This window comes from Pogona vitticeps, chromosome 14 (genome assembly GCF_051106095.1).
Source record: "Pogona vitticeps strain Pit_001003342236 chromosome 14, PviZW2.1, whole genome shotgun sequence".
Lineage (NCBI taxonomy): Eukaryota > Metazoa > Chordata > Lepidosauria > Squamata > Agamidae > Pogona > Pogona vitticeps.
The window spans coordinates 7,145,783-7,173,208 of NC_135796.1; the positions used below are offsets into that span (position 1 = coordinate 7,145,783).

Consider the following 27,426-nt stretch of genomic DNA (forward strand, 5'->3'; position numbering starts at 1 on the left):
AATTCTATCTCCCTCTTTTCTTCCATTCCATAGCTCACAAATACAATTTCTTTGGAGAAGGATTTTCTTCTAATGGTAAGATATTTCTCTGTTTCTTCAGAGTGGACGACATACAAGACAGACTTCTCTTTTACAGGGAGTGAGGTGGTCGGTTGCCTGAGGAGGCAGATGCCGAGTGATGGGGAGGGCTGAGGCTGTCGCCCTTTGCTCATTGGGAACAGAGGCCTGTGTTCCAGATAGTGTTCCCCGGCATGTCTGAAGCTGCTCTGCGGCCTTGAGATGAGCCTACCACCACTGCTGCAGTAAGTTTCTGCCAACATTCTAGTTGGTTCTAGAAGATGGAATGAGTGAGGCACCACCTTGTCTTTTGCCTCAGGTAGTAAAAGTATTTGCTTAAATGTCCTGCAAAAAGCCTTAGACCTATCCAGCACAAATGATTTACCATGAATTATAGTCCCTCCTCCATTATAAGGTTGCATATTCGGTAGCCTGCAAATGCCACCATCTGACTAAATTTCTCATTGCCCCCCCCCTTACCCCAGAATAATGACACAAGACCAGAATTGTGGATTAAACACAGGGAACACTTTATTGAAATAATCAATGTTGCCAATCCTTTGGCAAAGGGGGGGGGGGTCCTGCCGTAGTGCGTAATCAGGTTTAAACACAAGAGGTCTGAACAGACTCATTAAACAAACACATGGGCGAGTCCCCGGCCCAAGTTTTCACAGCCGTGAAGACAGTGAAAAACCTGGCTGGCCCAAATTTGACCACCCCCGGACCTCAAGCCACCCTTTCCTTGTTGACTGTTGGTCCAGGTGTGGCCCCAGCGCATCTTCCCCCCACCCAAGTACTGTAAATCACATGATCCACAGCACTGGGAGTTCAGATGACCTATACATTACCTGAGATTGCTATGGGACTCACCAAAAAACCTATTTTTTTCCGCACTACCCGCCACGGCATTGGGACTAGCCATGCTTCATTCTCAACAGTTCATGGCCAGTCATACAGGAAAGGCATATGCAGTATCTTCAAGCAAATGTGTAAATTTGCTTGAAGTTTGAGTGGATGCTCAAAAACACCTCCAATTTATGAATGTGGGATGTTGTATTTCTGTACCCACAATTCAAAATGCCTGGAAATTGCCCGATATTGCTGCACACTATCATTGGTCAAGGGATGAAAAAGAACTTCCGGGAGCTTCCCTTGCTTGGTGTTGTTTTGTGAATGATAGTGAGCATAAGCTTTTTCAATGACTGACCTGGTCTCCCTGCCCCTTACAATGAAGGCCAAGTACTGCACCTGTACTTTTTGCCATTTTGCACTTGTGTGGGCTGACCATCAGGCCAGCCTTCCTTAGCTCACTTAATACTGCCTTTAAATGCTCCGGAGGATCCTCCTAACTTTTTGATCAACTCATCTACTTGGGGCATGGGGTCAGTGTTGAATGTGGATACCAAGTTCACCCTCCTGAAGTCTATACAGAATGTAACATCACCATTGGACTTGGGGACCAGTCGGGGGTGGCTAAGGATGGCCTTCATTGAAGGGGGCAGGGAGACCAGGTCAGTGGCTGAAAAAGTAACCAAAGTAGCCATCTGGCCATGGCCACAAACCAAAGGGAGGTGCAGGAATTCTAGCAGACTCTTACAGATAGTTTATACCTGTTTTGCTGAAATTGCCACCCCATTCATGGACCTCACCCACAAGAGGTCCCACAGGTGCCCCCCCAAGAGCAACAGGCATTAGGGAAATTCAAAGACTCTGCTCTGCCCCGTTGGGCATATACTGGACTTCAACTAACCATTCATTCTGTTCACAGATGCATCAGAGTAGGGGTTGGGAGCCATTTTGGCCCAACAGTCTGAAAATGGGGAAACACCCCTTCTTTTTCCTAAGTCATAAGCGGATCCCACAGAGATGCACAGAGAAGCCCTTGCCATCAAATGGACCACCTTCTCTCTGAGGTATTATCTGTTGGGAGCCTCCTTTTTTTGCTGGTGATTGTTCATCCCCCATTGCAATAGTCACAATGAATGAAAAACTCTAACCCTTGACTGACAAACTGGTAGTTGGCCCTCCAACCATTCACCTTCTGAATCTACTATAGCAAAGACAGACAGCATGCTAATGTGGACTATGTTTCTCAACAAGGTCCATGGGATGACAAGGATACCAAGGTGGACACCCATATGGAGGCGGTGTGTGTGGGACTGGCTAAGCCCTCTTGGGCCAGGAGAGTGGGCTACCCACCTCTGTGAGGTGATCACCAGTCTTCCCAATGCGCAGTTCCTCAGTGGATTGAGGCAGCAAGAAGAGAGGGGTGGAAGTCCCCTTGAAGCCACAGATGTAGTCATCGTGGGGCTCCTACGTAAGGAGGAGCAAGACACCATTGAGGAGGACCGATGGGTAGACATGATGGATTGGAAGGCATGCAAAGTGGTGAAGCCTGGGAAAATGCTCTCCACCCAAGGCTGAAAAGTGGTTCACCAGCACAGCATAGACACAGGCAAATCCGAGTAGGTTGTGATGGGATGAGGCACATTGGTGAGAGGCTCACCAAGTGGAGATCCAGCAGTGGGCCAGCACCCAATCCACTGAGGGAGATGTTCCCCATATAGCTAGACCATGCCCTCTACCTCATGCCACTGAAGGAGCCAGTCAGGTTCACCAAAAGTTCAGTTAAGCTTTAGCTATGGGGGGAACTGCCAGTGGGTCCTGCAGCTTAGCCAGAGAGGAGGCCTATGCTACTTACCTGCAGAGATGGGGGACTATGTTTCTTCAGCACCCATGGTGTGGCACCTCTTGCTTAGCCCACCTGTGCAGAGTCTTCGACCTAGCGGAGGGAAAGGGGCTCCAGTCTATCTCATGAGACCTGTACCCAAAGACAGATGGGGAAGAGAATGGGAATGAATTTAACTCTCTGGCAGTCTGAAGACACTTAGTTATGCTGGGGCCATTGGCCTTTTGAGTTGGTTTTTGAATAAAGAGTTCCCTTCCGCAGCAACTTACCATGTTGTCATGGAGAGGGCACCAAGGGGACACTCAGAGTTGGACTCAGACTTCAAAGCAAAACGCGTGCTGCTTTTTTCAGTCATGTTTCATCATCTACGATGCTTTCTTTGGATCCCACAAGTAGTTATCTTGTAATATCAGGAGGGCAGCATGTTCCCCAGTCATGTTCTAAGTGGATATTGGGCAGTTCCTGGGCCTCAGGGTTTGGAGCACATGCTTGCTTGCTTGCTTGCTTTAAAATATTTATATGTCACTTTTCTCCTAATGGATCTGAGGCAGCTTACAGTATTTAAAAAAAGTTAAAAGCTAAGCAATAAATTATTACAATATTTTAAAAAGCACTAAACATGTAGCATATTAAAAACTCTCAAATAAGAGCAATATTTAAAACACAAGTAAAAACAACAGAATAAAATAACCCATTTTAAAAAATACTTTGGTCAACCAGTTATTGAAACCAAAGCCTGCCTGAAGAAGAAGGTCTTCCCCTTTTTGCAGAAGGACAGCACAGATGGGGCCAATCTGGCCTCCTGTGGAGGAAGTTCCAAAGTCTGGGAGCAGCCACAGAGAAGGTCCTGTTCCATCTCCCCACCAAGCGCACCTGTGAAGGTGGTGGGGCCAAGAGAAAGGCCCCTTCTGATTATCTTAATATCCAGGTAGGCTGCTTTGCATGCTGAAACTCCCAGATTAATTCTGTGGAATTTGTACGGCAAGGAAAGAATCCTGACCGGCAAGTCTAGTAAGCTATTAATGGTCAGTGCCAACAATAAGCGGGTAAGTGTACAAATGGTTCGGGTCAGTATAAGGTAGGTTCCTATGTTCCTGACTGAACCCATCACTTTCTGCATAGGAAAGCATGTGCTCTGTGAGGGAGAAAACACACGGTCTCCTCAAGAAGGTCTTGGTGAATGCAGCAGAACTGTATCTTTAATTAAACTCTGACATTGACTGGGGTCCTTATTCACATGTACATACACAAACATATCCAAGCCAATGATGATGAAGAAATAATGCATGCACAGCAGAAAATGAGCAATTGTCACACTGATAGCCAGAAGTGACAAGAGCTTCTGCCATCCCCTTGCTTCTTGCTGATCAGAGTTTGCATGTTTATACTTGTGGCTCAAGGCATTCACCCCCCCTCCCACACACATTGCTGAGCATGATAATGAAAGCTGGTGCTCTGGCCACCAAGCAGGCCCATCACTGCAATCAGCCGTTGCAAAAGAAGGAGCCCTCTGGGCTCATAAACAACCCCAATTGTTGGTCACCTTTTTCTCCTCCTCTTTGGCAGATAAGGCATCCTTTCCTCCTGCAAGCTTCCCTTTCCTTTTTGTTCACTAGCAGCACACAAGCATCCTCAGAAGGCCATCCTGGTCTACTTTGAAGCATCCGTCTTTTAGCCATTCTGATAGGAAATGCCCAGAAGGCTGGGTTTTTCCTAGAAAAGCAAGGGAAGGTCGGAAGGCATATGGTCGCTGTCCTTTGTGCTCTGGGTGACAGGGGCAGCACTGAAACCTTCTTCCTGGCAAACAAAAGAATGCATGTTTTACTCGGGGGAGTGATCACAGGTCTACTTCTGGAACAGAAAATCCTCTCTAGCCCCACAACACGCACAGAGAGGCCGACGTCCAGCAGGCTGGATGATTTTCAGGGGCTGTTTTTGCATTTAAATAGAATAGTTGGCATGTGTGTGTGTGTGTGTGTGTGTGTGTGTGTGTGTTTTAATCTGAACTTTTAAAATCTGATGGACACATTGTAGATCTTCATAGGCAACCTCCATGTCATCTCTGGCCTGGCATGCTCCTCATTGTTGGGAATATGTTGGTGACAATTTTTACCATGAGAAAATTTCCTTCTTCCCCAATCCTTTTCATTGTTACCAGTGCTGACTGTGACTCAGGAAATGGAATTTGAGCCAAGTGGGCAAAAAACTGAAACGAAGTCACCATATACTTTCTGCCGTTAAAAGTGTGGCTTTCTAGATGTTGGTAGCATTTTGTTAGGTGCTGGGGTGCTATCCAACAATATCTGGAGGACTGTAGTTTGCACATTGGTGCCTTAAAGCACAATGGAAAAGAGTCATAGTTAGGATGGAGCAAAAGAAGGAGAACAGAATCTTCACCAGTGAAACTACAAAACCCCTTTCAGAATCTTGAAGAGGAGCCTAGCAAACAGCATGCAAAGGAAGACATAAAGGATTCAGCCAAGCAGAATCATTGAACCCACACTTTACAAAAAGAACAGAAGTTTTGGTAGGAGATTCCCTACTTCATGGTTTTAAAACTGAAGTATACTGGTAAGATTAATGGTTCTGCCAGGTATCCTTTCTCTCTGGAGGACAGATTAGGGATGTGACAGAAGGATTGCCATCAGTCATAAAACTCATGGATCCATATCCCTTTCTTCTCACCCTTGTGGAAACAAATGACACAATCAGCTACAAAGAAATCTCATAAGACTTGAAAGCTCAGGGAAGAAAACTTTGTTGTTGTTGTTGTTTAGTCATTAAGTTGTGTCCGACTCTTTGTGACCCCATGCACCAGAACATGCCAGGCCCTCCAGTCTTCCATTGCCTCACGGAGTTGGGTCAAAGTCATGTTGCTCACTTTGATGACACTGTCCAACCATCTCATCCTCTGTCGTCCCCTTCTCCTCTTGCCCTCGCACTTTCCCAACATCAGGGTCTTTCCCAGGGAGTCTTCTCTTCTCATGAGATGGCCAAAGCATTGGAGCCTCAGCTTCAGGATCTGTCCTTCCAGTGAGCACTCAGGGTTGATTTCCTTCAGGATGGATAGGTTTGTTCTCCTTGCAGTCCAGGGGACTCTCAAGAGTCTCCTCCAGCACCACAATTCAAAAGCATCAATTCTTTGGCGGTCAGCCTTCTTTATGGTCCAGCTCTCACTTCCATACATCACTACTGGAAAAACCATAGCTTTGACTATGCGGACCTTTGTCAGCAAGGTGATGTCTCTGCTTTTTAAGACACTGTCTAGGTTTGTCAGAAAGGAAAAAGTGATGCCAAAAAAGACCGAGAAGAATGTGTTTGGCCTCAGTGTGAAAAACTTAGGAAGAATTTAAACTGAATTGGAATGGGCAAAGAGACAGAAGCTTAGAGGTAAAGTTAGATGAAGGCTTATGCACAATAAGAGGAACAGACCTAGGAGTTCTAAGAGGGCCCAACAATAATTGTCATTAAACTGTAGGAAGGAATTAGGCCAAGAGTATGGGAAACAAACAAGAACTGTAAATCTTAGTTCAGGACAGTAAATATGACTTAATAGGAATCACTGAAACCTGGTGGGAATACTCTCATGACTGGAATACTGCAGTTGAAGAATACAAATTGTTCAAAAATAACAGAAAAAATAGACAAGAGGAAGAGTTGAAGTATATATCAAAAATGTATGTTCTGCACTAAAATATGGGACAATAAGCTTATTTCTCTCATTGAGAACATTTAGATTAAAATAATTGGGACCAAAGCAAATGGAATGTGGTAGTTGGAGTCTATTACTGACTGCCCAGTCAAGGAAATGATGCAGATTAAAGCTTTGAAAAACATATTACAAGAATTTCAAAGAGACACAATATAGCAGTAATGGGAGAATTCAGTTATCCTGATATCTCTAGGGAGGCAAATTCTGCCAAACATGACCCTAGAGGATTAGCTGTCCTTGACTTGATTGTAACCACTTGGTAGTGACTTGGTGGAAGAAGTGACAATAAGGGGAATTCTGGGGGAAGATAAGTTCTGTTTCAGGTCTTGATTTCAAAGGAAACAAAAGCAGCATGTCGCACGTGTATGCTGGTTTTTAAGAAATCCACTTTTAATGTACTCAAAACAAATGAGCACAAATGGGATCTATGATTTGATGGTGGTGTGCTGAGGATCCCATATAAAAGTCATATGAAATCATTAAATGGGTGGAAAAGCAAAGAAGAAGTAGAAATGGAAAGAGGGTGCAGAGAGAGGGTATGGAAAGGGGAAGAGGGCCAAGGGGCGAAGGTCATGGCAAGTGATTGAGGGGAATAGAAAACAGGAAGGATTTGGAGAGGGGTGAGGAGAAGAGGTTGGGTGAAGGACGGGACAGAAGGGGTGGGGGCTGAAATGGGAGGGATGGAAGGCTTGGCTTGGCTGGCTGATGGCTCTCAAACAAAGAAAGAAATGTGGAGCAGAGGCATTCATATACTGTATGTGGAATCCACCTCAAATTAAATGGGAATCTGGCAGGAGAACAGTAGAACTCACTCCTCTGGCAGAGTAGTCCACGAATGCACGTGCCTCGTCTGTGCGCTTAAATTTGTGCATTTCCCCCTTTCCCCAGAGCAGAACATGGATTTTATTGTCGGTGGGATGAAGTCCTCAGTCTTTTCGCAAACGACAGTCTTAAGGCAAATGTGAAGTACAACTGGAGGAGAGAGGATTGCTGCCTGAGGCTGATAAACAAATAGACAAGAAATACCTTATTACTTTGAACAAGTTCAAATCTTCATTTAAGAGTATTGAAGGAACTGACTCAAGAACTCTCAGAACCACTGTTTATTGTTTTCTTGAAATCAAGGAGAATGAGTGAAATGCCTAATGAAAAGAGTTAGCATTGTCCCTATCTTTTTAAAAAAAAAAAAAAAAAAGAAGAAGGATCCTGAAAACTACAGACCAATCAGCCTGACCTGATATCAATTCCAGAGAAAATTCTGGAGCCAATTAGAAAGCAGTCACTCTGCAAGGACCTTGAAAACAACACAGCAGTAACTCGAAGCCAACACAGATTTGTAAAGAACAAATCCTGCCTTATTCGATTTTTTTTTATCTGATTACCTGGTAGATTGAGGGGATGCTGTAGACATAATATATCTTGACTTCAGCAAAGTTGTACCCCTTGACATTCTGATTAGCAAACCAAATAGGTGTGGGCTGGATAGAACAACTGCCAGGTGGATACACAGTTTGTTACAGAATAGTACTCAGAGAGCGATTATCAATGTTATTCGCAAAGGCTTTCACGGCCGGGATCTAATGGTTGTTGTGGGTTTTTCGGGCTCTTTGGCCGTGTTCTGAAGGTTGTTCTTCCTAACGTTTCACCAGTCTCTGTGGCCGGCCTCTTCAGAGGACAGCACTCTGTACTATGGTGAGTCCAGTGCTATCCTCTGAAGATGCCAGCCACAGAGACTGGCGAAACGTTAGGAAGAACAACCTTCAGAACATGGGCAAAGAGCCCGAAAAACCCACAACAACCATTATCAATGTTCCTTCTCAAACTGAGAAGTAACTGGTAACAAGTGGGGTACCGCAAGGCTCAGTCCTCAGCCTGGTGCCTTTCTACATTTTTATTAATGACTCAGATGAGGGGATGGAAGGAATGTGTATCAAATTTGCAGATGACACAAAATTGGGTGCAATAGCTAATACCCTGGAAGACAAGCAAAATTCAAAATTATGTTGATAGGCTTGAGCATTCAATTAATTTATCTCAGGTAGGAGGGAAAGAGAGAACTAAACAGCACTTCAATCAAGGTTTTCTGGATGTGTTTGAGGGATGCAGCTAATCACAGATAGACAGATAGAGACAGAGGAGAGAGAGGGAGGGAGGGAGGGAGGGATAAGTATTTAAATAAAACAAGAAAAGCCCTGTGAGATTCTCAGGTCCAAAATTCGTCTAGTTTATACAGGTACATGAATGAAATATGTTAAATATATTTATGTATATAATAAGATAACCAAACTGGTGTGGCAAATAGAGTGACAGGCTAGGACTAGGCGATCTGGGTTTGATTTTCTGCTCAGCCAAGGAAAAATCACCGGAGTGTGGGGAACTGGTAAAGCCACTCCTTAAATTTATCTCACTTACCTTTAAAATCATATTGGGGTTGCTGTAAGTCAGTTTCAACTTGACAGCACATAATTAATTAAACTAACAAATAGATGTTAAAGAAACACAAATTATATATTAACTATGTACGGTATGTATGTATGTATGTATGTATGTATGTATGTATGTATGTATGTATGTATGTATGTATGTATGTATGTATGTATGTATGTATGTATGTATGTATGTATGCGTGGAGGAGAAATGGGGAGGCAAAAGAAAGATGTGTCAATAGGAACAAAGAAGAATAAAAATATAGGGACTAATTAGACCCTTCATCACAAGCAGGGAGATGTGCCAGGCTGACAGTCAGTCAAGCAGATAAGGGGAGATGAGTTAAAATGTAGCCTCAGGTTTCCCAGGGCCAGGAGGTGGCAGGCACAGAGGCGTACAGTGAGCAAACAGGAAGCCAAGGAAAGGTCATTTGCACAAAGGAGCACAGGGATATCCTTGCTGTTTGCATTGCTTTGGTGGCAGTAACTATTCCTTGATTTCTGGAAAGGAAAAATAAAGCAAAGAGGTGTCCAGGAAAAGGATCAGCACTGTAACACTTATTCAGGTGTAGTTCTCTTTAAAACAGGGGAGCATTGGACCCTTTGGGACCCTCTGGAGCTGCTAGTCACAATTTAGTCATGTTTTTCACTGTGTAATCCTCTCCCCAGTGGTCTGCTGACTGTCTTTTTTCCCCCACACTTTAGTTAAAGCCCAGGAGAAGGCACCATGATGCAGAGGGAATGTTTCCGGTGGGGCTTTTGCAGGTCAGGAAGGACAGGGAAATATAATTCTCAGTTGCACTTATTTCGCATGTGGAACAGAAACAGGGCTAAGCTCGCCATTGTCCTCGAGAGACATTTTGAGTCTCTGTTTGAAGTACGTAGCCTAGGCTAGCAGGCTGTAATGTTCAGGTGTGAGCCAAAGAGAACATTGAGCTGCTTCAAAGAACTCAGGAAATAAGTTCAGACCAGTTTAATAGTAAAGAAGTAGTCAGAACATCTCGGCCATTAGCAGGTAAAAGCCATTAGCTCTAAATGGGAGAAGTGCTCTCACATCTTTGGGAACTGGGAGAAGAGGGAGGAGGGATAGATTAATGGAGGAGAAAGAGAAGAACAATGTATAAAGAGGATAAGCAGGAGGAGGAGGAGGAAGAAGAAGAAAAGCATGGGAAGAGAGATGAAATGTCATTAAAATGTCCCCTGGGCTACGCAAAAGAAAGGTGGCATACAGTTGGGGAAATAGTGGAGAACAGTTTAGAAAGGATGTTGAAAATAAATGTGAACTTGCACATAGCCATCTAGGCTTTTGATGGCACAAATGCATCTTCTTGCCTATGTCCCAGTTGCATCTCACAACCCAAAGTGGATGCAAACATTTAAAAGACCAACAGTGCCCGAAATATGATATTGGTGTATTTGACATACTTTCCAACTGACTTAGTTTTCTAGAATGTGAGCCCTGTAAATTATTTTCTGTGGGGCTGTTTGTCTGTTTGTTTTGCCTTTCAAATGTCTTGTTAATAGGAAAATACAGGGTGGGGGCAGAATTTCAGTATTTATTTCATTTTAGGGTCTTTCAGGGGCTCCTCTTTTAGTTTTTGTCTTTTTCAGGTATGGATCCTTCAGTAAATCATCTATAAGAGGTCAGGCCTTCTCACAATGGCACCTGTGCTGTAAAATCAGCTCCTGGTTTCTTGGCATCTGGCTCCCTCCCTCCCCCCTTTTAGGAGGTTGCTGAAGCTGAAGATACTGCTTCTCAGAGAGAGATCTTTCAATGCCACCCTGTTTGCTCCTTTGCCTCCTGCACTGCCTTTTAATGTTGAATCATTATGCCATCTCAGCTGGATTGCTGAATTAATTTGTTGTTTGTTTGTTTTGTAAAGAAGTAGTAAGAAGACTACTTCTTTACTATTTGTTTGATTAATTAAATTCTACAGAATCCTCAAAACTAGTTTTTTTTTTAAGAAAGCAGGTACAGGGCAATAGACAATCATGCACTCCAAAAGTGAGCAACAACAGAAGTATGTGAGGAAAAAAAAAATCAATCACCCACAGACCTATGCAGGCAACACAATAGTCATTTGTAGTTCACATTTATCATCACATTCTTATCAATTCATCAGCTGGAAACAGCACAGATGAAAACAGAAATCATCATGATGCTCATAATCAAAATAAACACACACACATTCATTAAGAATAATGTAATAACTACTCCTACCCAAACTTCCAATATATGACAGGTAGGGTTGATAGGTCTCAATAGCTTCAATCCATCAGCGCAGGCAGTAGTCCACCAGGTAAAGAGCAGACAGGCAGGCACTCCAGGCAATAAATAGTAGAGGAAATTTCCCAATAATCAGTTAAATGCAAAGGCATTTAAATCAGGGCAATTCAGAATACATAAGAAATCTGTCGTTCCATTAACCTTTCTTTCAGAATTCTGAATTATTTTGGAGGCTTTCTATGAGAGAGCCACAAAAGACTCTTAAAACAAAAGGAAGGGCCTCTTTTGTGTTTGTTTCCCATTCTGATTCACCAGAAAGTCCCATCCCTACTCGTTACACTGTAAAGTGTTACAGCCGGGGATATGGAAGGATCTTTGCTGCTCTTGAATCTGGCTTTCTCATCACCACGATGCTGCCCTGTGCCCATACAAAAGCTGCCTCAAGTGATCTCTCTGGCATGAGACTAAGGTGCCAACGCTCAAGGTGGGTAATTTGCACAAACTATAAACATTAGGGCCAGCACCCTGTGGCAGAAACACAGAATGGAAAGGCAAATGCATGGGCACCATTCCAACTGGAGGCTACGATGGCGTGCCCATCCTTGCACTGGCTGTGAGATCAAATCACACAACCAGGCACATGAAAAGGAGCCAGCCAAAGGAGAGGGGACGTTTGTGCAAATTGTGCTTCTGCTTGGCTTTTCTGTGACAAGATACTGACCCATTTCTACAGAAAACTGGCTTGCAGAAAATGTAAATAGGCTCTTTTCTTAGCTACTAATGTTAGGGGTTTTCAATAGATTTTTCACAAACTCCGTGTATACAAAATATATCCATCTATTAAGGCAATGGTAATAGGGCTTGGGATCAGGATAGGTGCCAGCATTGCATTGCCTAGATGCTGAGCAGAAAAGCCATCAGGTAAGGGCGCCCCTGCACACGCAAAGGTTCCCTGGCACACGCTCGTTCTTGCATGGGTTACACATATATTCCTATGCAGAACAGGCTTTTCATGTTGACTGGAATCTTAAGGTGGCTATCAAGACCTGCAACACACAAGGACACTCAGTGCCAAATTCTAGAGCCTCCTGTACCTGTTGCAGCTCTTCTTTATTTTTTTCTGCTTGTTCATCTGCTCTATTGGAACATGACAGATATGAAGAGATGGAAGAGTAGGGAAAACTTCCTGTATGCACCTTTGTGATTGGGTTTTGTTGAAAGGGGATGCAGTTCCTCTCTTCGGGTGGGAAATAACCATGGAGAGTCATTTGAACCATTAACAAATTTATTATTTTTAACTTCTGGTGGTTCAACAACTACTTCTATTGGTTCAAAACAGCTTAGTTCGGGTAATTGTCCATGAGAACTTGGTAACATTTCACAAACAGAATTGTCTGATTTCTTTATGGAGCCGGCCCAAATCGTTCCTTGTCGGTCATCGTTCTCGGCAGAGCGCTCCTCACACCACAAACCACACCACAACATGGATGGCGTGCCCAGTCTCCCTTCATCGGTGGTTGTTGGAAAGATGCGTCCGGCGGGATCGCCCTGCTCCAATGACCCTGTCCCCTCAGGAAAAGCACCACGGTCTGTTCTAAAGGTCCTTTGCCCGTCACTCCTTCCTTTCTCAGTGCAGGATCTGGTAGTAAGCCTCCAACCTTCAGGTTGGGGAAATCTTCCAAAAGGTCATGTGGCTTTTTGTAATCAATCTATTTTCCTCCTCTCATGTCTTTCTCTGGGACTCTGAATACCTTCAGTTCCTCCTACTCCTTTTTATCCTCTTCCCATATGGGTAAAGTTAACTCTTCCCCTTCCTTTCCCTTTCTTTCTTCTACCAAATAAACCTCTGTTTTCATCTCTCTCTCCTCCCCCCCTTCCATCACTCCTTCTGTTTCATCTCCCTTTGCTTCCTTTAACAGTTCCTTTCCTTGAGGAGATGGCGCACTCTCCTTACTTTCCTCTCCTCCTATTCCTCTTTCACAACATTGCACTATCTTTCTGGGTGTTGGTGAAAGGCTCCTAAATGGAAAGTTGTCATAATACTGAGAAGGAAATGCACCCTAATGGCCCCCATAAAAATATTGGATTCTCACAGTCTCAGATTCTTCTATGACCTTTCATTTCCCCTCACAATCTGCTCTATTTCACATTTCCCTTTCTTTCTTTCTTTCTTTCTTTCTTTCTTTCTTTCTTTCTTTCTTTCTTTCTTTCTTTCTTTCTTTCTTTCTTTCTTTCTTTCTTTCTTTCTTTCTTTCTTTCAACCTTTTTTCCAGGGATTTTTTTTCTGAGAAAATTTTCAAGACTGCATGAAGGATTTGAAATCAGGACAAAGTTACTATAAAAATACGCCAATACCTCTTTAAACTGTTGGAATTATTGCACCCTCGTATGTTGCCTTTAAAGCGTTTTGGCCGGGAGGGACCATTCTGGACTGGTGTGGACCATTCTGAACTGCAATCCAGAAGGACCCGATTGTCCCCTCTCTGCCTTTGAATTCTGAAGAGAGAGAGAGAGAGACACCTCTCTGCTCAAGTCTTCTTTCCCTGCTCTTTTCATTCAGATAATCTGAAGACAGCCATGCAGTGAGTTAATCAAAGCTCTGTTCAGTAACCAGTCACTATCTTTCTTCAGAATGCTGTTTGCTTTTGAACAATGAAGAACTGTAGGTAAAATGAAACTTTTTATTCTTTATCTTACCAGTGTATCTGAGTGAATTATTGAGACAGTAAGAGCCAGTTGAGGAGAACTAAGCAGTAAGAGGTGGTCTACTGAGAGGAGACGTGAATCTAATTCTGCTCCTTAGGTCTATGCATTTTTTCCACTGCATAATTTAAGCCAATAAATTTCCAAACTCTGCCAAGATAAACCTTTTGAAAACCAACAAAACTTTGTGTAATAAGTCCAACTTCAAATTAAGTCTGGAACACTAGCTTAATTTTATTATTATTAGGAAATGGATATTGAATTACATTAATTATATTAATGTAATTATATTTTATTTATTTGGATTATGCATTCTGACATATTAATATATCTAAATAATATTAATTATTTTTTCACTTGAATATCTTTTTACAAGTTTAATTTAGCATATAAACTGTTCTGTTGCTGAGTCAAATTTTAATCTGATGTGTGCTCTTTTTTTATATTTATTAGTGTTTTTGTATTTGACATTTTTATTGGGATGTGCATTTATTTAATGAGATTTATTTAATGTTTTAATTATAATAATTGGTACCTGAGCACCGATATTAATGGAAAGATGTTATATACATTCTATAAAGAAGAAACAAACAGAAAAACGTATCAAGCAATAAATTACAACACAGGTAGAGTATACTGTAACGGGAAATATGAAGAACAAAAAGCCAAAAATTAAGTCTTCAGTTGGTGGTGGTAGGGGAATCAAGGAGAGGGAAATATAGCTCTCTCATTGCAAAGAAATCCACATTTTTGGTGCAACTGCAAAAGGATGTTCTTCCTTTGAAGGGCATTGATTATAATCAATGTTTTAATTATAATTACATTATAATCAATGTTTTAATTATAATTACATTGGAAGATAGAGATGAGATTTTCTGAATGCAAATACCATAATTCTCCATTCTGGGAATTTAATCTACTTTACAGGCACCTTGCAAATACCTAAATGAGGTTCACCTGGGGAAAAGGCCTAAATTAGAAGATCTGAGGTTTAGCTAGGCCAAGCTCTCCCCAAGTGTCCTGTTCCTGCCTCAGTGGAACTTTCCTTTTGAGGACACGTGGGGAAAGTTGAGCCTAGCTAAGCCTCAAAGCCTTCTAATTTACATTGGGAGATGCAATGTTCCTAGGTACAACTCCCAGAATGCAGAATCATGGTGTTTGTAGTCCATCAAATCTGGACTATGAATAACATACTGAAGGAGGAAGTTCTTAAGGCTCTAAACTTGAGCTTTAAAGGTAATAACCTGCATTATGAAGGTCCTCCTGGCAAAGCTTGTCCTTCATATTTCTTTGAATCTTTCCTGCCCTGAGTTTGTGGGATCTTGTTCTGTCATTTGAGCAGGTGGGTGGCATCTCACATACTGTTAAAGAAGAGAAGGTAAGCATCACAAAAAGGGCAAGGGTCAGCATAGTATGTGAAAATTCAGGAAATGAGAGCGTAATTTAAATACAGCTACAATATAACTTCCAAAGTGGGGAATGCTCTTCTTCTTATGATAGGCTTCACACAGCCAACTGCGTTCACCGATTTCCATTGTCTAATCCAACATGCTTTTTCTGAAGACATGATGATGGGGATTCCTGCTGTCCAGGTGCTGAATCAGCAAACCTCTAGGCTATTTCCCTTCTTCTGATATTTTTTGTGTTTCCGCCAGGTATTTTTGGTGCACCTTTTTTACTCCTGTTTATTGCTGGTTTTGTATTTGACATTTTTATTGGGATGTGTGTTTATTTAATGTGTCTTGTTTAATTATAATGCTAGTACCTGAGCACCAGTATTACCTTGGTGCTCGGGTACCTTCAGGTAACTTCAGGTACCACGCAGTCCTCCAACAGTCCTTCACATAGAATATTTTCTTCTGCAAAAGCATGGCCTCCATACCTTAAGGACCTGGTATCAGTGAGTACACGTAGAGGCCTTTGTACCTGCATGTACTGTAAGTTGCCAGGTTTTCCGCAAATGCCCCAAGGTGACTTTGTCTCTCCTCTTTTTCCTGTGGAGGCTGAGGTCACATTATGGCTGGGCCCTCATTGCCTTATTTAAATATTCAGTGAGCAACCACAAAGATTAAGATTTCCCTCCAGTGGATATCTGAATATTTGCCCACAAACTCGCTGCTAATGAGCACAGACAAGTGCTGGTAAGTGGCAGGACACATTAAGCCTAAAGTCAATCAAAGGATGACATTAGCCCTTTGGGCACATCCCCAGAGTCCCTCTGACTTAAATTCCAAACTGGTGGCTTTGAAATGGCCCTTTTCACACACACACACACCCCTACCCCCATCCCACACACAGCCCCCTCCCAATCATCCCCATTATTCTCTCTCCACTGTGTGACCTACTTGGGGGCATTTAAAAATTGGGTACTGAGAAACCTGCCAACTGCTTTAGACTTTGAAACAGAGGTTCCCAGTCTTGTCAGCTCCTCTGAGCTTTGCTCTGTGCCATGAGAGGAAGGGGAGGGCGAGAAAATGGTGTGCATTCTGTGAGCTAACTACCGTGTTGCTCATTTTCGTGTGGCAGGCAAACACCGGCAAGGTCGCAGCCAACAAAGGGCAGTCAGCAGCCGCTGCTGGCAAATTGGTGGTGGAGGCTTGCTCAGTGGCTGGAAAAGCACAGCTCGAAAAGCCTTTTAAACACCTCCAAGTGTGCCATGCCTCTGAAGTCTGAGGTGTGCTGACAGCGAGGTGTTTAAGTTGCACTTTTAAGAGCTGTCACTCATCATTAACACATCACCCTGGACTGGCAGGAGCTGAGCCTTAGAGTAGGATCTGGAAGGGTGGGGTAGCGAGCCATCTTTAGTTTCCCAGAGATTTCCCACTCTTGTTTTGTCAGAGGACTAAAGAGGCATTTCCAAAGAAGAAAACGTCAGAAGGAGAGACTGAGGATCACCTGGGCTGCAAATCTCAGCTCGGAGCAGGGCCTGAACTGTCTTTGGAGATCAACTGGGCAGAACGATCATGCCGAGGACGTGCAGACGGCCTCCTGTTCCCTAGGAACGGCACTTGCCCGTGTCTTCTAATGGCCTGGCACCTGCTCCTTTGTCAGCAACCCTTGCAAACTGAAATCCACGCCGTGATGCTTTTCCTGCCATTGTGACGAGGAAAAGGTCACTTGCTGGAAATTGCTGGACAGACTCCCAGACACTTCTGCAGCAAAAACATTTGGGTTATATCTTACAAAGTTACCACTTTGTAAACTTCATGCAATGTTTATTGCATTTTCCAATGATTGAATCTTTTCAAGTAAGTAAATAGGAGCTGCTGGTGGGTACCAGGATGGGGACCACAGTAACAGAGTGATGTGTCAGGAGGGATTATAATTTCCCTGCAGGGCAACAGTCCCAATGGAAATCCTCACCTTCAAAACTTGGGGGGGGGGGACAAACCCACAAATTCAGTCAAGGGAGCTTGGTTTTTCAAAACTTGTCGCTGCGGGCTAAACCGCAGAAGCCTGTGCTGCAGGGTCAGAAGACCAAGCAGTCGTAAGATCGAATCCATGTGGCGGAGTGAGCTCCCGTCGCTTGTCCCAGTTCCTGCCAACCTAGCGGTTCGAAAGCATGCAAATGCAAGTAGATAAATAGGGACCACTTCAGTGGGAAGGTAACAGTGTTTCGTGTCTAAGTCGCACTGGCCATGTGACCACGGAAGATTGTCTTCAGACAAAACGCTTGCTCTATGGCTTGGAAACGGGGATGAGCACCCCCCCTAGAGTCGAACACGACTGGACAAAAATTGTCAAGGGGAACCTTTACCTTTACCTTTACCTCTTTGCCCCCCCCTTTTACTATTTTTTACTCTCTTTATGACATCTACGTTGGTTTGGGCATGTGGTAAGAACGACTGATGGTCGGATTCCAAAGGATCTCCTTTATGGAGAATTAGTGCGGGGAAATCGCCCTAGAGGGAGACCACAGCTGCGATACAAGGATATCTGCAAGTGGGATCTGAAGGCCTTAGGAATGGACCTCAACAGATGGGAAACCTTGACGTCTGAGCGTTCGGCCTGGAGGCATGCAGTGCATCACGCCTCTCCCAATGTGAAGAGACACTTATCCAGCAGTCTAAGAGGCAGTCCCAGAAGCAGCAAAATCAGGGAGCTGGACGGGGTACAGATTGTATTTGCGATGTTTCCTATGCGGTTGTATTGCTTTGCGATGATCGGTTCCCTGTTTCGCTTACCGATCATCACAAAGCGATGATTTTTAAACAGCTGATCAGCGGTTCCAAAATGGCTGCCTGCTGTGTTTTCGCGCTGATTCCTCGCATAAGAGGCAGCAAAAATGGCCACCGTATGGAGGATCTTCGCTTTAAGGTGAGTTTTAAGCCAATAGGAACACATTAAACAGGTTTTAATGCGTTTCTATGGGCTTTTTAATAATAATAATTTATTGTCATTGTAAGTATATACACATACAACGAAATTAAAACACTGTACTGCAGCTAAAACTGTGCTCACGACCTGGGGTTGAAATCCCAGGTAGCCGGCTCAAGGTTGACTCAGCCTTCCATCCTTCTGAGGTCGATAAAATGAGTACCCAGCTTGCGGGGGGGGCAACTTAGCAGCAATTTTTGCTGCATGGATTAACGTCGCTATGTGAGGCACCACTGTACTACAAACACATAAAACTTACTAAATAGATAAGCACCAAATACAAGTACACCCATCCCCCTAGAGATAACTTACATATTTTTCCTTATAATCATAATCTTCCTTCTCATTTTCCCACCCCCCCAAATCCTTCCAAAAAGACATATATTCATTGCCCCCTTTTTTCCCTTTGCCTTTGCAGTTTTTATATAGGTAAAGGTTCCCCTTGACATTTAGGCCAGTTGTGTCCAACTCTAAGGGGTGGTGCTCATCCCCATCTCCAAGCCGTAGAGCCAGTGTTTGTCCGGAGACAGTTTCTGTGGTCACGGGGCCAGTGCGACTAGACACGGAATGCTGTTACCTTCCCACCCAAGTGGTACCTATTTATCAACTTGCATTTACATGCTTTTGAACAGCTAGGTTGGCGAGGAGCTGGGACAAAGTGACAGGAGCTCACTCCGATGCATGGATTCGATCTTACAGTACAACTGCTGGTCTTCTGACATTGCAGCACAGAGGCTTCTGCGGTTTAACCTGCAGTGCCACCATGCCCCTCTAAGCTTTTATATATTCCTCCCATACTTCATTGAACCAATTAATCTTTATCTCTCCCTTTTTAAAATTAATTTCTGAAGTCCATTTATCATTAACTACTATATTTCGCATTTCATTGTACCATTCTTGCAGCTGAAAGTCCCTATTCTGCTTCCAGTTCTTCAGTATAAGCAACTGAGCTGCAGTTATCAAAATCATTACCATTTTTTAAAATTATTATTATTCACATCACAATTTTCTATCATCAGTAACAATGCTGTTTTTGGAACCATTTCAGTATTGACTTCTAACAGTTCTCTAATCTCTTCAAATTCCTTGACACCCTACTTTTTGTATAACTTCACAGTTCCACCACAAATGAAAATATGAACCAACTTCTTTCTTTCATTTCCAGCATTTCTCGGAACATTTAGACCCTCGTGGCGCAGTGGTTAAAACACTGTACTGCAGCTAAAACTGTGCTCACGACCTGGGGTTGAAATCCCAGGTAGCCGGCTCAAGGTTGACTCAGCCTTCCATCCTTCTGAGGTCGATAAAATGAGTACCCAGCTTGCGGGGGGGGCAATGTGTAGCCTGTATAATTAAATTGTAAACCGCCCGGAGAGTGCTTGTAGCGCTATGGGGCGGTATATAAGTCCAATAAATAAATAAATAAATAAATAAATAAATAAATAAATAAATAAATAAATAAATAAATAAATAAATAAATAAATAAATAAAATATTTAATTTTGCTCATGTTAAATACTATCTCCACAATGTTTTATAACTATTTTCTTTTATCCTACTTGGCATATTTTTAAAAACCTTTCTATTCCGTATTTTTCCCCAGTCGTCTTCATCTATCTTCCCTATATCCATCTCCCATACTGTTTTTAAATCTTCTGTTTCCCCCGATCTATCAAGATTCTATAAATGAACCCTGTTCTTCCTCAACACCTGCATCTGAACTCCCATGAATTCAACCATGTTTACTGTGCCGAATTAATATTGCAACCTTCAGAGAGTGCTCACCTTTAAGGCAACATGACAATATAACTCTGTGCTGGGCAGAGTTATATTGAATATGGCTTCACTTAATTGGGCTGTGGCAGATAAATTTTCCCTGATCCGCAAACTTCCTCATATTTGAGATAGGGAAAAAAATAAGGTTTAAAATTTAGAATGGAGGGAAAGTGAAGCTGACTGCTTTCTCCAGGACAATGTGAGAGTTTAACTCTCCCCCGCCCCCCCCGCGCACGATATCTTAAATATCATGTGAGGGGTTAGCTTCAAGCTCTAATACAAGTTCTGTCTAGTGCAAGGCTGGGAATAGGGATGGTTGAGAAGTTCATTTTTATTTATCGTTTATAACAATAGGCAACTTTGCAATTCTCTTCATACTTCAAATGGAGAAAAAACATCATATGTCTTTGAGCACTTAATTGAATTTGAAGCCCTGAGGGTTCAACCACTGGTGCTACTAGACAACCTGCCTAGGCTGGAGTGGGCTGAAGGGGTTCATTTTTAAGCACGATATGCAATATGGGGCAATTCTTGCATCTACAAGGAAGGATCTGGTGGTTTTGGAGCAGGAAACTACACCATGTATCAGATGACCCGATTTAGCCCATTCCTCCATTTAAATGGAAAGAAAAGAGAACAAACAGTCCCTTCCATGTCCCTTTCTTTCTCCTCCTCTTTGGGAGAGCAGGAGAAAATTGCAGCTTTTATAAAAAAATTATATCTTAGTGGTATGAAGCTGAACAGGCCTGGCACTAAAGTGATTAAGTGCTGGATTTTAAAGGGATCAAAATATCACTCCTCATCCTCTTCTGTCTCTCCTCTGCAGGGAACCAGGAGAAAGTAGGATGATGATGGTGGGGGGAGATGATGATGAACTACAACAAGAAAAGGTGTATTGATAAATGGCATATTGCCACTTTGGTTTGATTCTGGAGATCACACATGCCAGAAACGAACCAAAACACAGCAATCCTACCTGTGCCAAGAAGCCAGTAACCCCTGCCGGGGACCCAAGAGGGTGTGGGTAGGCATGGATAAGAGTGAAGCTAGTTTTCAATTACGAGAACATCAGCCCATTGTAAAAGTTGTCCAAACTTCAGGATAAAGTGCCATCTGATTGCGCCCAATAATATTAAATTAGAGTTGCCAAATCTTTTCCTGAAGAGTCTCCTTATGTTTAACACCTGTATGGCATGTAGTCCAAAGTACTCCTCTCCGAGTTGGGAATAGCTCTGCCTATGGTGGGAGTCAGAGTTTTTTTTTAAACTGATTTTTGAACAGACTTCCATATCTAGGGTATTACGTAAAAAAAAAACTATGGGTGTTTTCTTTTTCTTTTTTTAAGGATGTGGAATAGAAGCTGGGCATCCAATTAAACTGTACAGTTATCAAAGCATTATTAGCAAGTTCCTTATTTTCATTACTGAAAAGTTGGAGTGTGTGTGCAATCATGGCCATCTTCTCCATAGTGTTTCAGCAGAACACAGCGACTGTCCATCTTGGAATGGAAAGTTTCTGCCACTTAGAAGGAAATGGCCCTAACTCGCTGTCTTTGCTTTAAGAGCCTAAAAAAGCCATATCAGGCTCTGAAATCTTAAATATTTATATGGAATTATGCACCCTACTGATTCTATATTCCAGACCCTGCTTAGCAGAGACACTGCAGTTGTAATGGATTTAATAAAAGCTATCATATTTCATAATTCAGCAGGAAAGCACATGCTTTGCATTGCCCCCAGATACAGTACAACTAAGAATAGCCACTTTTCTTCATCTAGGTGGATTGTTTCAAGAGTAAAAGGGGCGTGGGGGGGGGAGAACCTGTATGATGGATCTTTTTCATGCTGCCATCTCTTAAAACATATATTCTTCCACAAGTCCAAGCTGAAAAAACTGCTTTCAGGCTGGTGCCAGTCTAATGCACTAGCTGTGGTGTGTGATCTCATTTAAGTTTAGCCTATAAAAATTTGGACAGAGTTTCATCTTTTTTTCTGTCTAAAGTGTGTATTATGACCTTCATCACCTAACCCAAGATATGTGAGCTGAACATCCACGGTTTAAGTAAGAGAAGGCAATAAAGGTATACAGCCCTGTGGGATTGTAACACTGCTGTCCGTCAGATTGTGCATTTCTCTGAAGCCAAAGTCCTTGTGCCCAACTTGAGCCCTGATGGCAACATCAAGCACCATCTTGTCTTGAGCGTCAACTGCAATCTCAGCAGTTCCCACACCCAGCCAACACATCAGAATTTGAGCTGACCTGCCTAGGATTCGGCCTCCCAATACAAAGCGCAGGAGCCCTCTAGTCTATAAGATCAGAGAATATATCAACCCTTGTCCCACACACTTCAGCATTGGTTGTCTTTGGAGCTGGAGCCCCCCCCCTTCTTTATTTGCTGGTACTTTGAGAGTCTCATATATGACAACATGATTGTACTAAAGTGGAAGCTAGTATGTCTTACTTTAACTGTGCATTGCTTTTTCTGTGACATCTTTGTTGTGGTCAAGGGACAGCAGTCATGGGCATAGGGCTGGAAATGCTTAGGGAGAATGGTGATTGATTACCAGGCAGGGTGCAAAGCTCAGAGACAACCACACAGGCCTTTACAAGAGATGGTAGAGACTAGAAATGGGGACAAAGTGCCAAACTGGTGCTTCATCTTGGTTGATGTGTCTTGGCTCATGGAACTTGACAACCCACGAACCACAAATTGCCCCCCAGTGAGCTGATGAACAACAAATCAATTTGTCATTTGTTTGGTGTTTCTTCTTCTTCTTCTTGCTTTCCCTCCTCTTACTATGCCCCACGGGGCTTAGCAAGAGGGAAAGCAGGGATCAAAGCGATTGCACAGCTGATTCCTTTGATCCCTTCCCTCCTCTTCTTATGCTGCAAGCCATCCCCCAGCCCCCTTTAGCATGCCACCCGAAGGGAAACCCCTCTCTGCTTATGCCCCTGAGGAACAGCTTACCCACAGGGGCATAAGCAGATGGGGAACGAAGGGATGAATATAAAAGGGTTATATTCATTGCTACATATTCATTGGGGGTCTCTGGACTCCAAGAATATGAAGCAATGAATATCTGATGAAAAAGGGATATTTAACAAATATCCTGATTCATTTTTATATCTGTCCCCGTGTCTATTAGAGACTTTGCACAGCAATCAGGCATCTCATCTTCTGTCATGATATGATCTACTCAGCAAGTGGGCTAGAGACAGTGTGGTTGTCAGTAGGCAGGTTAGCTGATGCTTGGATATAGTCCTCTATGCTGCACCAAACCTGCAACCAAAAAGTTGTGGTCATATATTTTTCATCAACTAGTGTTTTGTTCCTTTCTCTAAGGACAGTGTCTATGTGCCTGAGTATGCCAGCAGGACTGCAATTTGATGGCACTGCTTTTTGTTTTTTGTTTTTTGTTTTGTTTTTGTTTTGTTTTGTTTTGTTTTTTGAATGAAAGTAGTGTGCCAAATTGCATAAGCACATAATCAGTCCAGACATTAGTTTTTGGCACCAAAATTTGTTTTCATTACTAGTCATCACTATGCAAACACCTACAAAACAAAGCAGTAATAACTAGAAGCCAACATGGATTTGTCAGGAACAAATCCTGCCAGACTACTTTGATCTCATTTTTTTATTGGCTAACCTCCCTGATAGAGGGAATGCAGCAAAGCTTTTGACAAAGTACTCCGTGATATTCTGATTAGCAAGTTAACTAGATGTGGACTGGATAGAACAACTATCAGGTGAATACACAGTTGGCTACAGAATCATACTTAGAAGGTGATGATCAATGGCTACTTGGGTGGAAGTTACAAGTGGGGTACCCCAAGGCTCAGTCCTGGATCTAGTGCTCTTCAACATTTTTATTAATAACCTGGATGAGGAGGTGAAGGGAATGTTAATGAAATTTGCGAAAAGAAGACTGAGAGGTGATAAAATAAAGGTAAAAGGTAAAGGTTCCCCTTGACAATTTTTGTCCAGTCTTGTTTGACTCTAGGGGGCGGTGCTCATCCCCGTTTCCAAGCCATAGAGCCAGCATTTTGTCCGAAGACAATCTTCTGTGGTCACATGGCCAGTGCGACTAGACACGGAACGCTGTTACCTTCCCACCGAGGTGGTCCCTATTTATCTACTTGCATTTGCATGCTTTCGAACCGCTAGGTTGGCGGGAGCTGGGATAAGCGACGGGTGCTCACTCCGTCGTGTGGATTCGATCTTATGACTGCTGGTCTTCTGACCCTGCAGCACAAGCTTCTGCGGTTTAGCCCGCAGCGCCACCACATCCCTTTTGGTGATAAGATAGCAGTTTTCAAATACTTGGAAGGTTGTCATACAGAGGAGGGCCAGGATCTGTTTTCATTCATCCCAGAGTGCAGGACACCCAATAATGGGCTCAAGCTATAGGAAGCCAGATTTCAATTGTATATCAGGAAAAACTTCCTAACTGTTAGAGCAGTGCGGATATGCAGCCAATTATCTAAAGAGGTGGTGAGTGCACCAACATTGGAGGCATGCAAGAGGAATGTAGACAACCACATGGCAGATGTCCTTTGATTTTTATTTCTGCCCTTGATGGCCAAGACTTAATGGTGGGACTTATAGGCTCCTTCAAACTTCATAATGTTATGATTCTCTTCAGTGATTCTATGAACAGAGGTCACATTCCAGTCCCACTATGACAGTTCAGGTCAGGACTCTCTCTCTCTCTCTCTCTGTAGCCACTCAGCCACACTGCTCTTGCTCGTCCTTCAATGGGAAAGCCCAGGAGTCATCAGATACGGTGAAGGCTATGAAAGTTGATTGGAAACATATCACTTCCAACCACCCAGTCTCTCAGACCTGGCTGTGTTCCTGGGAGTTTAAAACAAAAACAAAACAAAAAAGGAATTCCCAAGGGTAGGCACTTAAAACTAGTGTGACAACCTTACAAGGTAGTTGCCACCAGTCCTACACAAACCCTAAACATCCCAGTAGCTCGTTGAGGCAAGGACTGGTTTTAGTACCACTAGCCCTCTCAGTCCAAAATCCAGACAGCTGCTTGAAAGGATGTTTTGGTTTACTGAAGAAGAAGAAAACAATTAAAATGGGCCAAAAAGGAAAAGTCCCAAATGACTACAAGAAAGGTTTTTCAAAATGAAGGAGCAAATGAGGAGACAGACTTAAAGAGGAACACACCATAAAATTATAAAAATAAAAACTCTCCATTATCTAAGACTCACACATTAGTGGAAAGAGCATAGTTCTGGGATATGCACATAGTACAGGATGGAAAATGGTCATAGTCTCCTCCTAAAGCCCCTTCCCAGCATCTCAGAGCAGAGGTGAACAAGAAAAACAAAACAGCAAAAGCAAAGTGTGTTGCTTCAATATCGCCTCATAGCACTTGAAGCACTTTCTGGGCAGTTTACAATTTAATTATGCAGGCTACTCATTACTTTCCCCCCTCCGCCACTGAGCAAGTTGGATACTCAATTTACCGACCTCAGAAGGATGGAAGGCTGAGTGAACCTCGAGCCAGCTAACTGGGATTGAATCTGGGTTGTGAGCAGAGTTTTGGCTGCATTACTGCCATTTAACCACTGCGCCATGAGTCTCTTATAACATTTTTGTCCTCAGAGACTACATGCATATTCTGAATACATACTAACTGAATAGTTTTCCTAATTCCCTTTTATACACATAAATGGATTGCTACACATCTGTTGCCCGATCCCTCTAATTTCCTTTATTTTTTCAGCATAAAAGGCATCATTCTGACCTGCTTGCTTTCCCACAACCAAAATCTGCATTACTCTTGGGGAAGAAAACAGACTAGCTCCTTGCAAGTCAGAGGTTACAGTCAAAGCATTACATTCCTTTTTGAGCAGGTTTGATAAAAGATAAGCATCAGTTCTTCTTTCAGTCCTGTCTTTGAAGTATTCAGTAACGGGAGGTAAATTGGTGTGAACTGTCTTTTATACACTGACCTTTGCATGTTCTCTCAGCTTCCCAGGCATCCACAACAGAAGCATCAAAGTGTACAGGAACTGAATTCCATATTTCATACTCCCGGATCTTCAATTTCTTCACATCCACCAAAGCCATGCCAGGTTTCCACCCAGGCTTTCTCCCATAACTGCAGCCTAATTAGAGATGTGGGATGAAATTATCTTTTAGCTCTATGTCTGTTCCACCCTTCGTCTCTACATTGTCCTCATAACAAGACTATGAGGAAAAGAGAGAGAGAGAGAGAAAGAAAGGCCTGGGCTCACCCTAGGTGTTTCATGAACTTTGGGAGCATAACCCAGACTTCCTAAATCTCAGATTATCTTTTTAACCACTCCCCATAATATTGGATCTTTTGATTGCTGTTGTTAAATAATTGGAAAGCATAGGTGTGGTGAAATAGCCCCAGGATCTACCAGAGAATCAGCTTTTTTTCTTTTCTTGGCTACTCCAAAATTTGTTTTCACAAATACTAGTCTTTTCTGAGAGTTGTATGATGAATGGAAGATAGAACTCCTGGAAATTCTGTTCCTGATTTCACTCAAATTAACTTTGTCTGGAATAGCATAAAAAACAAGTACATGAAGATTATTGCTTTTTAAAGTACTGAGATGGAAGAGATCAGCACACTTAAAAGGATCCTCTTTTCTTTCCTATATATTAAAAAAATATCATTTTGAAGTCAAGAGAATTGAGTGCAAAAATGCCAGTGATAGTCTTCCTTGTGCATTATTCAGCCCAATCTGTTTAATGGGTCTTCATTGCTGATTGTTATTGCTGATTTGTGCTGTGCGACATTATTCAATCAGACATGGCTTTGAAGCAGAAGAAGAATTGTTTCCCATCTTCAGTCAAAAGAGTATTTAACTCGTGCTCCCCAATCTCAGGAAAGATAACCCATGTCCTTCCTAGTTCATTAACTCTCTGGCGTTGTCATCAAAGAATTCACAGCTCAGCTGCTCGGACACTCATTGCTCTGTTAAGGACTTGCAAAGTGCTGGAGGCAAGAGACAACGCTGGGTGCAATAGATACTCATATAATTTCTTTGACCAGATCCTTCAGTTACTCAGACCTGGATATCCTGTTTTTGTACAAAAAAGAGACTTGGGCCCTGGCAGAGATTTGGAAGATAAGGTTCCCTGAATGTTGTTGGATGTCATCCTTCATCATGGCCTGGAGCTCATGAGAGTTGCACCCAGATGACATCTGGAGGGCCTCGTGTTCCCACCTTGGGTTCAAGGCTTTTAAGATGAAGATGACCCTATTGCACTGGTAGCTAACAGAAAAGTTCAAGTGTGCTGTAGTGATCTCTGTGGGTGGGTCCCTCAGATAATGGAATTCAGGGACAGATATGGGGAGGAAGACTTTGAGGATGATTCAGCTTATGTCCTACTTAAAGTCCTGGGATCTGGACCAGAAAGGGCTCTAGAAAATCTCCCAGTAGTAGGCTGATTGGTGCTGGGCTACAGA

At 42.8% G+C, this 27,426-nt stretch overlaps 1 long non-coding RNA gene across 1 annotated transcript; it reads right to left on the minus strand.

Moving 5' to 3' along the window:
• Positions 1-4,254: 4,254 nt before the first annotated feature.
• LOC144584745 (uncharacterized) lies at positions 4,255-26,086 on the minus strand. The gene is made up of 3 exons (XR_013539178.1): positions 25,937-26,086; positions 11,106-15,175; positions 4,255-4,543 (listed from the first exon to the last, which is right to left on the minus strand). It is a non-coding gene; the product is annotated as an uncharacterized LOC144584745 (long non-coding RNA).
• Between the last annotated feature and the right edge of the window lie 1,340 nt (positions 26,087-27,426).